Raw genomic sequence first — 10186 nt, forward strand, 5'->3', positions numbered from 1 at the left:
TCCCAGTGACACTACAGTAGTGTATGCCTACCATATCAATGCTTGTACACATGCGCACTAGACTGTGACTTGACGCATGCGCACTACCAAAATTTATAGCATAATTTTATTTTATCAATGATGTTGCATTTTGCTGTATAATTAGACTTTGCATGTATAATTTATTCGGGTAAGAAACCCCAAAAATAAAAAATAAATAATTCATATTGGGGGAGGGGGGAATTCTATTCAATACCTTCAACTTTTGGAAGGCTTGGTTGGCCTTTCTTACTGTTTATGGATTATACCCCCACAAACATAGTCTTTGGAAGTGATAACTTTTATTACATTTTAAAACAGTTCAAACAGTTTCTTTCTACTGTAATCCTTCACACTCATCCCAGCATTAGACCAAGACAGACCAATTTGGTTGCACCTTCAGCCCCCCCCCTCCACCACCACCCTCACAAAGCTAAGCAAAAGGCATTTGACTCATTATCAACATCTCCCCTGGGCCATAGGACATTGACACAGAAAGACACATACTGTAATATTTAAGGCTTTAGTTCTTGGCTGCAAAATTACTTTTCCTGGTTTTACATGTACAGTATTTGCATGGCTGATAAGTCCTGCATTGTGATTTGTCTAGAATGACTTAACTGCCATGTGAATTTCAAGTCCAAAAAACAAAAAGTCATTTTTTTTTCTGGAAGGGCTGAATAATTGTGGGATTTTAAGAAAATATTATGTGATGCATTATTTCATATTTAATCAATTTTAACATTTATAAAATCACTACCTTTTTATTTCTCTATGAGGTGGCATACTGTAATTTTTTTTTTGTAATTCTATTCAATACCTTCAACTTTAGGTAGGCTTGGTCTGCTTTTCATACGGTTTATGGAAATATTACACACACACAAACATGGTCTCTGGGAGTGATAACTTTTATTACATTTTCAAACAGTTCAAACAGTTTCTTTCTACTGTAATCCTTCACGATCATCCCAGCATTAGACAAAGACAGAGCAATTTAGTTGCACCTCCCCCCCACCACTCTCACAAAGCCAAGCAAAAGGCATTCGAAGTTATACTGTAACTTTAATACAATACAGCACATTTGCAAAGTTCAAACAGTTGTTTTCTAATCTTTCACTCATTATCAACACCTCCCCCGTGCCATTGGACATTCACACACAAATACACATAATGTGTCAGGCATTGGCTATTGTGGTTTTTAATTCCATGGGGTTTGGCTGAGACACACGTTGTAAACAACAGTGGATTTCTTTTGTCATTGAGAGAGGGGGGATTAGAACAAACTATTGTCTGTTATTATGCACACAGTACAATAAGCTTGGACATCCCCCCCATTCCAGTAATGATGCTTCTCCTGTCTTAACACGGTTGATCCCGCTCGCAAGAATATAGGTAGTAGAGGTGGTATGTGTAGGCTCGTTGTCCTCTAAGAGTACTCGGTGACCACCAGATGGGAAATCATGGCTAATGTATTTAACAATACGGGTGACAATTTGCGCTTGGAAAAATACTTTATAATTTTTAATAATTATTTTTAATAATATAATGTTTAATAGTTTTTTCACGTGTTGGCACAATGTAGTCATAATGTACTGTAATGTACCCCCAAAAAATCAGGATTGCATAATGTACGGTGCAATTGATAATATAGTATATTGTATTTTTCTTTACAGACTCAGATGTCCAAGAAGCCCCAGCCATTGCGAAGAAAAAAAAGACAAGATTGTACATTTTGAAGAAGAGGCGACGTTGTATTTTTGTATTATTCTTTTTTCCTTTATTATCCTGTACAAATAAAAATTTTCATTCTTTAAATATACTTTTTGGTTCTTTATTGTTTTTACTGTTTAGACACTTACAGTAGTACTATACATAAAGTACTAAAGGCATTAAAAGACTGTATATAAATATCTAATTGACATACTGCACAGTACTGTATACAGTATAAACATCTTGCAAATAAGGTGCATTTACTGTTTATTTATTTATAAAAAGTTTTACCAGGAAGTAATACATTGAGAGTTACCTCTCATTTTCAAGTATGTCCTGGACATAAAGTTAAGATGACAAATAATACATGGTTACAATACATAGTTACATAAGTGAACAGGGTATACATTATATACAAGACATTGCATGCACAGTAAGGGATAAGATATATTATAGGTGTATGCAATAGTTACAGACCAGATTAAAATGCGAGACAGCATTAGTTTTGAAGATATTAGACTGGTGGTGGCTGTGAGAGTCTACGGTAGATTGTTCCAGTTTTGGGGTGTGCAGTAAGAGAAGGAGCACTATACTGTACATACAGTACTGTAATATAAAAGAAAAGAGAATGATTTGTTAGGCCCAAAAATAATTCAAAACAAATAGATGAAATATATTTACAATGATTCTTATAAAATTAGTACAGTCATTTTTTGGCTCTAAAAGAATTGCAAAAACCCCCCAACTAAACAAAAAAAATGCATTTTGATATGCAAGAAGCTTTTAGAGTAATACAAGCAGAAAGAGTATCTCTGAACATCATCTGTTCGACATTAAGCAGTGGTGTAAAGACTTTGAAGGTTATGTATCAAAGATTCCCAGCTCCAAAACAGGAGCACAAAATTGTACTATATTTATCAAAGAATAACTTCTCACAGAGAACAAAGGAAGGTTATTCTTTGATAAATATGGTACCGATGTTTTTTCCAGTTTTGGACCAGCTGGACATCTGTGAGACTTGAAAACATAACCATCTTAGGGCCAGATCCACAGATTTCCCTTAGGCTATTTATCATAATGTTAACCTAAATTATTGTGAAATAATACTAACTCCTATCAACTAAAGAGAATAACGTAATGAAAACCTATAAAACAGCGTATCGTTCAATTTCTAAGGATGTTAGACTTACTCATCATCAACAAATCATATGCAAAGGAACCGTTAGTCTAAATTGTAGATCCAGGAAACTCTGATAATGTTATTGCAGGGAAATACACAACGATAAATAGATTAGACAAAAACTATCCGTTAATAACATGTAGCCAGGTCTCCTTTAACCCGCAACACCCCCACCTCTTACCTCCGCTGCCGCGGGTCACTCGACAGACCCGCCGGCACTTCTGGAGGGTGGGGGCTGAGCGGGGAGCACTCCGGTGCTCCGGAGGTCCCTGGTGGCTCCCGAGCAGGGCGCCACCATGTTGCGCAACTTCACGCATGCGCAGTGAGTCCCCGCATGCGGCGGCCAGCCAGGGACATTGTGCAAGCGCAGTGATAGCGCGCGAACCCTAGCCTACCAGGGACAGGCTCTTGGAAGGGACTATAAGTCCCATGAGCCTCAGTTGCGCCCCACGTGACGACAGTGAGCCAATAGGGCTAGAGTATCTCCCTGGACAGAGGGATTGATACATTTGCGGGTTCTGAGCACGTTAGTCAGTCGGCGACCGGAGCAGCTAGGGGAAGGAGGTAGGGTGTAGGAGTCAGTGACTCCCTGCACTAGGCCAGCAGCCTCCTAGGCCCCAGATAGCCCTGAGCCACCAGTAGTGTTGTGTTGTTTAAGGGGACAGGCACCAGGTTAGGGATCCTGCCCCCCTTATTATCATTCAGCAGTTAGTTAGGGACACAGCGGATGCTGCACGTCCCCAGAGGTATGGGCTCAGACCCCTATATATATTATATGTAAAGACTATCTTCCCGGAGACCACGCCAAGCAGTGACTGCGGCCTGCTGGCGGCAGACGGATCCCCGCCAAGGTACAGACAGTGTGGAGCTGCGGTGATATTATCCACGCCGGAATTCACCCCATGCGTAGGAGGACATCACGGCTGATCCAACCCCAGTGGTATAGCGGCACCCGTGGCTGGAGCCAGGGCAGGTATCGTTGTAAAGTGCACCAACAGAGTACTCACACGGGACTAGTGGCTGTGCAGTCACACACATCTATATCACTTGAAGGGACATATTTTGTGGGGTTACTGGACATGGGGTGGGATCACCCGGTGGAAGGAGGTTGCGTCCTGCAAGACGCAATAGTTAGTGTCTCCTCTAGGGAGGGACACCTGTTTATCATATGCACAAGTACGTTTGCAATATTAAATTCATTGGTTGGTTTACATGCTGTGTGTGTGGTGATATATATATAGTGTCCTGCGAGGAACCACTCCCCCTCTGGTGGGAGCCATCGCAGGTGGAGGTGCTGCACCGAGTACGAGGTTACTCATAGTATTATACGTGCCCCAGGTTCCCCGTGGCAGAAGCTCAGCCCTCCTGTGAGCCTAGCAGGTAAAGCACTACACCTGGTAACATTAAGTTCTCCGCACCTACACTCTATCTACGATTGGGTGGGGGAATACACGTTTTATTTGGAGGCGCTGCTGAGATCCTACCTGGGGTGCCCTATTCCTTATCAAATTGTCCGATTTAAACACCATCATGTCTGTGCCATCAAAGCTGAAGTCCATGACTGGGCCTTAGCGCGCCGCATGTCCCCAAGACGCGTGGTCGCAGTGGCGGGAGTATCAAACGACACAGACTTATTGGCAGTGCGCAAGTAAGTAAGAAATTGTCCAGGACTGACCACCGCCCGGGTGGTAGACTATAAACTTGATGCTGATGGCCGGTGGACCACCTACCTCTTGGCCACCGAACGCGATATATGTTCAGAGACTGATCCTCATGTATTAAACTTACCCGAGCCCTCCGCAGAGGACTGTCTCATGATATATCCTGACACCCAGGCCCCCGAAGAACCGCCCACCAGTACTGGGCCACCCACAACCAACCGGGTGACCAGTACTCCTCACAGGGTAGGTCCCACTAAGGTCTCCTTCACTTTGAGTGGGTTAGGAGGAGTCAGCAACTGGGCGGGGAGTCCACCCACCTCGCCTACTCCTGATAGACGGTCAGGCAGTCTCCCAACCCTGCCTAGCGTAAGAATTGGAAACAGTAGTCAGTCCCTTAGTGGAGGTCTTTCCTTGAATATGACCACCTCCCAACTAGTAGAAACTGTAACCATCTCGTCCCAAGCACAGAACTACTGGAAACTAAAGGCCTTATCTGGGATTCTACCAATGCCTTCGGGAGAAGAAGGGATCGAGACATGGAGGGACTATACTCTCCAAGTAATAGCGGAGTGGTCGTGTTCCGAAGCCAGCAAATGGTAGAGGTTGGTTGAGTGCCTCAGAGCCCCAGCCTCCCAACTTGTACGGATGCATCATGAAGTGGAAGGAGAAGTTACGGCACAGGAACTGGTGGAAATGCTCACTCAGTCCTATACCCGAGAAGATGACGAGGATGAGCTGATGGTCCAGTTCAAAGCTCTTCGCCAAAAAGAAGGAGAGGATTTGCCTGCCTTCGTCCGCAAACTTCAGGTGTCGCTGGGGACCCTCCTGTCCAAAAACATCATTTCAGTAGCCGAAGTGGACCGGTACCGATTCAAACAGCTACTAAAGGGATCGTTGCTAATCACAACATAGCTATAATGATGCGGGCCACCCCGATCGCTGCTGTACCACCCAGCTACATGGAAATGTTGCGTCACATCAGCAGCTACATTTTCATGACTCCAAAAAGACCAAGGGTGACACCTCTGTCCCCTCCGCCCCAAAGGGTAAGAAATCTTCCAACCAGGAGGAGGAGGTGGCTCACAAATCGCCTGCCGGGAAGGGCCGTACCTCCGAGAAATCATCTTCCACGTACAAGGGTCGTCCTGAATGCCGCAAAGTAGTTTGCTATAACTGCGGGAAGAAGGGCCACTTCTCCAGCGATTGCCCGGAGAGGGAGGATCCTCCGGAGGAAAAGCCTCCCGATAGAGGAAATGGTCTGCTGCGTACAAATGGCAGAGTCTGACCCAGAAACCCCTACCGGAACCGAAGATGCTCCTTCTGACTCCTGTCCCAGTGATGACGCCTTACCAAGGGAAGCTTACAGTCAAGTAGGTCCCTCGGCCATCGTGCCTGTTGTACTGGAAGGGATCTATGCATCTGCCCTACTGGACACTGGATTCCAAGTGACCATTATATACCACAAGTTCTATGACCAGCACCTTAGACACTGTCCCCTGAGGTCGGCAGAACATATGAAGGTTAGGGGGTTAAGTAATGTAGACTACCCCATTGATGGGATTGTAATGGTTCAACTGGAAATACTCCAACTGAACACCGACAAGAAGTACCCCATGCATGTAGCGGCAATGGTATGCCCGGAGCACCAAGACCAGTGCAAGTATCCGATCATCTTGAGAACTAATACTGATATAGTACAAGCTGTAATCAGAGCATACCTGAAAGAGACCAACGAGTTTCTGCTGGCCAATTCGCTCCTAGACCCCGTCCTACGAGAGGAGTGCAACCGGGTATATGCCTTGGAATGTCACGGGGATCTCTACAATCGTCAACGCGGACTGACGACCATATTACCAGGGGGAGTGCAACGACTGGCCGTCTGGTACTGTTATCCTGAGCGAGAAGAGAACGATCAGCTTTTCTCTCTGGAGAGTACCCCTGAGGAAGAAGTTCAGAGAGGGTATAGGGTACTACCCGAGGTGCGGGATTGGACGACTAAAATCCCTCTACGGACCTACGTATATGTGCAGATCATCTCCCCATTCCCAATGGAACTTGATGCCGGACAGAGTCTGGGTTGCATATATCCAGTCAGCCCTGTGGAAACAACGCCCCAGGTGAATGCGGCGGCAGTGAGTGAGCGGTTAGTCGATCTGGACTTCAACTTCGGCGAGTCGACATTGACCACTGAGTGGAAAGAGCGGCTGAAAACCCAGTTGAATAAACGACGGACTGTGTTCTCCACGAGTGAGATGGATGTGGGGTGCAGTCACAGCGCTCAACATGCCATTAGACTGAGTGATGCCACTCCGTTCCGGGAACGCTCTCATCGCATCGCCCCTAGGGATGTGGACGATGTGAGGAACGTCTTGCAAGAAATGGAGACCGCTGGGATTTTGATGGAGTCTCGGAGCCCTTACGCCTCTCCCATAGTGGTGGTGAGGAAAAAGAACGGATCCGTACGACTATGTGTCGACTATCGAACCCTGGAAAACCGTACGATACCGGACCAGTACAACCTTCCTCGCATTGAAGAGATCCTGAATGCTCTGAACGGAAGTCAATGGTTCAGTGTGCTCGATCTAAGATCCGGGTACTATCAGGTACCCATGAATGCCGAGGATCAGGAGAAAACAGCCTTCATCTGCCCACTGGGGTTCTACCAATTTACACGTATGCCCCAAGGTATATGTGGGGCCCCTGCTACTTTCCAAAGACTGATGGAGAAGACTATCGGGGACATGAACCCTCGGGAGTGTCTGGTCTACCTGGATGACATCATTGTCTTCGGATGGACCCTGGAAGAACACGAAGAGCGGCTGCTTAAAGTGATAGACCGTCTTGGGAAGGAAGGGTTAAAATTGTCCCTAGACAAGTGCCGGTTTTGTCACACCTCGGTGACCAACGTGGGACACATCGTATCTGCTCAAGGAATCGCCACTGACCCAGCCAAAGTAGAAGCGGTCGTGAACTGACCGCGTCCTGAGAATGTCACGGAACTACGATCCTTCCTGGGGTTCTGTGGGTATTACCGGCGCTTCGTGGAAGGGTACTCTAGTAGAGCTAAACCCCTGAACAATCTGTTGAAGATATACCCCGAAGATACAGGAAGGAAGGCCGTATCGGCCCGCCAGCCGTTTGGTGATAAATGGACGTCTGAGTGTGAGCAGGCCTTCCTGAAATTGAAGAAATGCCTGACAGAAGCGCCGGTGCTTGCGTATGGTGATCCCGAACAACCATACGTTCTGCATGTGGATGCCAGTCTCAATGGACTGGGTGCCATCCTGCACCAGAACCACCCCGAGGGCCTATGGCCTGTAGCCTACATCAGCCGCAGTCTGACACCCAGTGAACAGAGATACCCCGTTCACAAGTTTGAGTTCCTGGCTCTCAAGTGGGCAATCACCAGGTAGACAACAACTAGTTCTCCCTAGGAACTTGCAATACCTGGTGTTAAAGTCCCTACATGATGAACATGGACATCTCGGTGTGGAGAAGAACTTTGGGTTGGTCAGAGACCGCTTTTTCTGGCCCAAGATGCGAGAGGCCGTAGAACGCCATTGTTGCCGTTGTTCGTGGTGTGCCCAACGCAAGACCCTGCCTACCAGAGCAGCGCCTATGGGTCATCTGAAAAGTTCTGGCCCAATGGACCTTGTGTGTATGGACTTTCTGTGCATTGAGCCTGATAGCCGAGGAATATGCAATGTGCTGGTCATCACGGACCATTACACCCGGTATGCCCAGGCCTTTCCCACTAAAGTCCAGAAAGCTATCACGGTGGCAAAGATATTATGAGAAAGGTACTTCGTTCACTATGGTCTTCCAAACTGCCTCCACTCAGACAAAGGTCGGGATTTTGAGAGCAATCTGATCCGAGAATTGCTCAAAATGTTGAAAATTGCCAAATCACGAATGACCCCGTACCATCCCGAGGGAGACGCTTTGCCAGAACGATTTAATCGGACCTAACTGGACATGCTTGGAACTTTAAAGGGAGCTCAGAAGACTGAATGGAGTCGACACGTGGAGGCTTTGGTGCACGCGTACAATTGCACTCAACACGAGTCAACTGGATTCTCCCCATACTTCCTCATGTTTGGACGAGAGACGAGACTGCCAGTAGATGTACGCCTCCGAGTCTCGACGGATGGGATACACAATGCTACCCATTTCAAATACGTGCAAAGACTTAAAGACAGCTTGAAGCAGGCATATCAACAGGCCGAGAAGTCTACAGTTAAGCTGAATGCTGACAATAAGAGGCGATACGATCATAAGGTCAAATATCGGGAGCTTCGTCCTGGAGACGCTGTGTTGCTTCGAAATCTGGGAGTCCCAGGAAAACACAAATTGGCCGACCGATGGAGAGACGGTGTATATGAAATAGAGTCTCAGATGCCTGGCCTCCCGGTCTATCGCATCAAAGACACTGAAGGCCGGGTAAAGGTATGGCACCATAACCATCTTCTCCCCATTCCACAAGTGGGAGATGAGGAAGCAGAGATACTGGCCACGCCGCTCAACGGTGAGTCAGACCTAGCAGAGATGGGTCAAGAGACTGTAAATAACGAAACCCACTCTGAAACTCCTGAAGACCCTATGGAAGGACCCTCTCAAAGGGACTAACTGCAGAAGGGGCAGAGGAGCTACGGGTAAAGGGTCCCGTAGGCCAACGCCTACTAAGGTGGCCCCAGCGGGCCAGCCTTTGGATCCACAAAGCCCATGCTTTGTGCCGAACAGAGACAGTTCAGAGACATTTCTCCCCTCAAGGGAAGAGGCTGAGCCTCAGGACTGTGTTTATTACTCCCCCGAGGGAGTTGCAGAAGAACAGCTCCGAAGGAGCCAAAGAGTCAGGTACCCTCCAAATCGGGTAACCTATGATCAAATTGGGGCACCCCATTATGAGGCTCAGCAGTGGTCTCGGAGCAAAATCCAATCTGTGATTGTGATGCTTCCAGAATTGTGCAACATCATATAAAGTCAATGCGAATGTGTTAAGTTATATGATTGAACTGCATTTTTTATTATATAGTTTCTGTACATGGTTGAGTTATGTATCCCAAGCGAGGACGTTGAGGTTTTTACCAGGGGGAGGATGTAGCCTGGTCCCGTTTGTCCCGCGACACCCCCTCCTCTTACCTCCGCTGCCGGGGGTCACTCGACAGACCCGCTGGCACTTCTGGAGGGTGGGGGCCGAGAAGGGAGCACTCCAGTGCTCCGGAGGTCCCCGGCAGCTCCCGAGCAGGGTGCCGCCATGTTGCGCAACTTCGCGCATGCGCAGTGAGTCCCCGCATGCGGCAGCCAGCCAGGGACATTGCGCATGCGCAGTGATTGCGCGCGAACCCTAGCCTACCAGGAACAGGCTCTTGGAAGGGACTACAAGTCCCATGAGCATCAGGAGCGCCCCACATGACGCCAGGGAGCCAATAGGGCTAGAGTATCTCCCCGGACAGAGGGATTGATACATATCGTGGGTTCTGAGCACGTTAGTCAGTCGGTGACCGGAGCAGCTAGGGGAAGGATGTAGGGTGCAGGAGTCAGTGACTCCCTGCACTAGGCCAGCAGACCCCTAGGCACCAGATAGCCCTGAGCCACCAGTAGTGTTGTGTTGTTTAAG

Source organism: Ascaphus truei, chromosome 3, assembly GCF_040206685.1.
Source record: "Ascaphus truei isolate aAscTru1 chromosome 3, aAscTru1.hap1, whole genome shotgun sequence".
Lineage (NCBI taxonomy): Eukaryota > Metazoa > Chordata > Amphibia > Anura > Ascaphidae > Ascaphus > Ascaphus truei.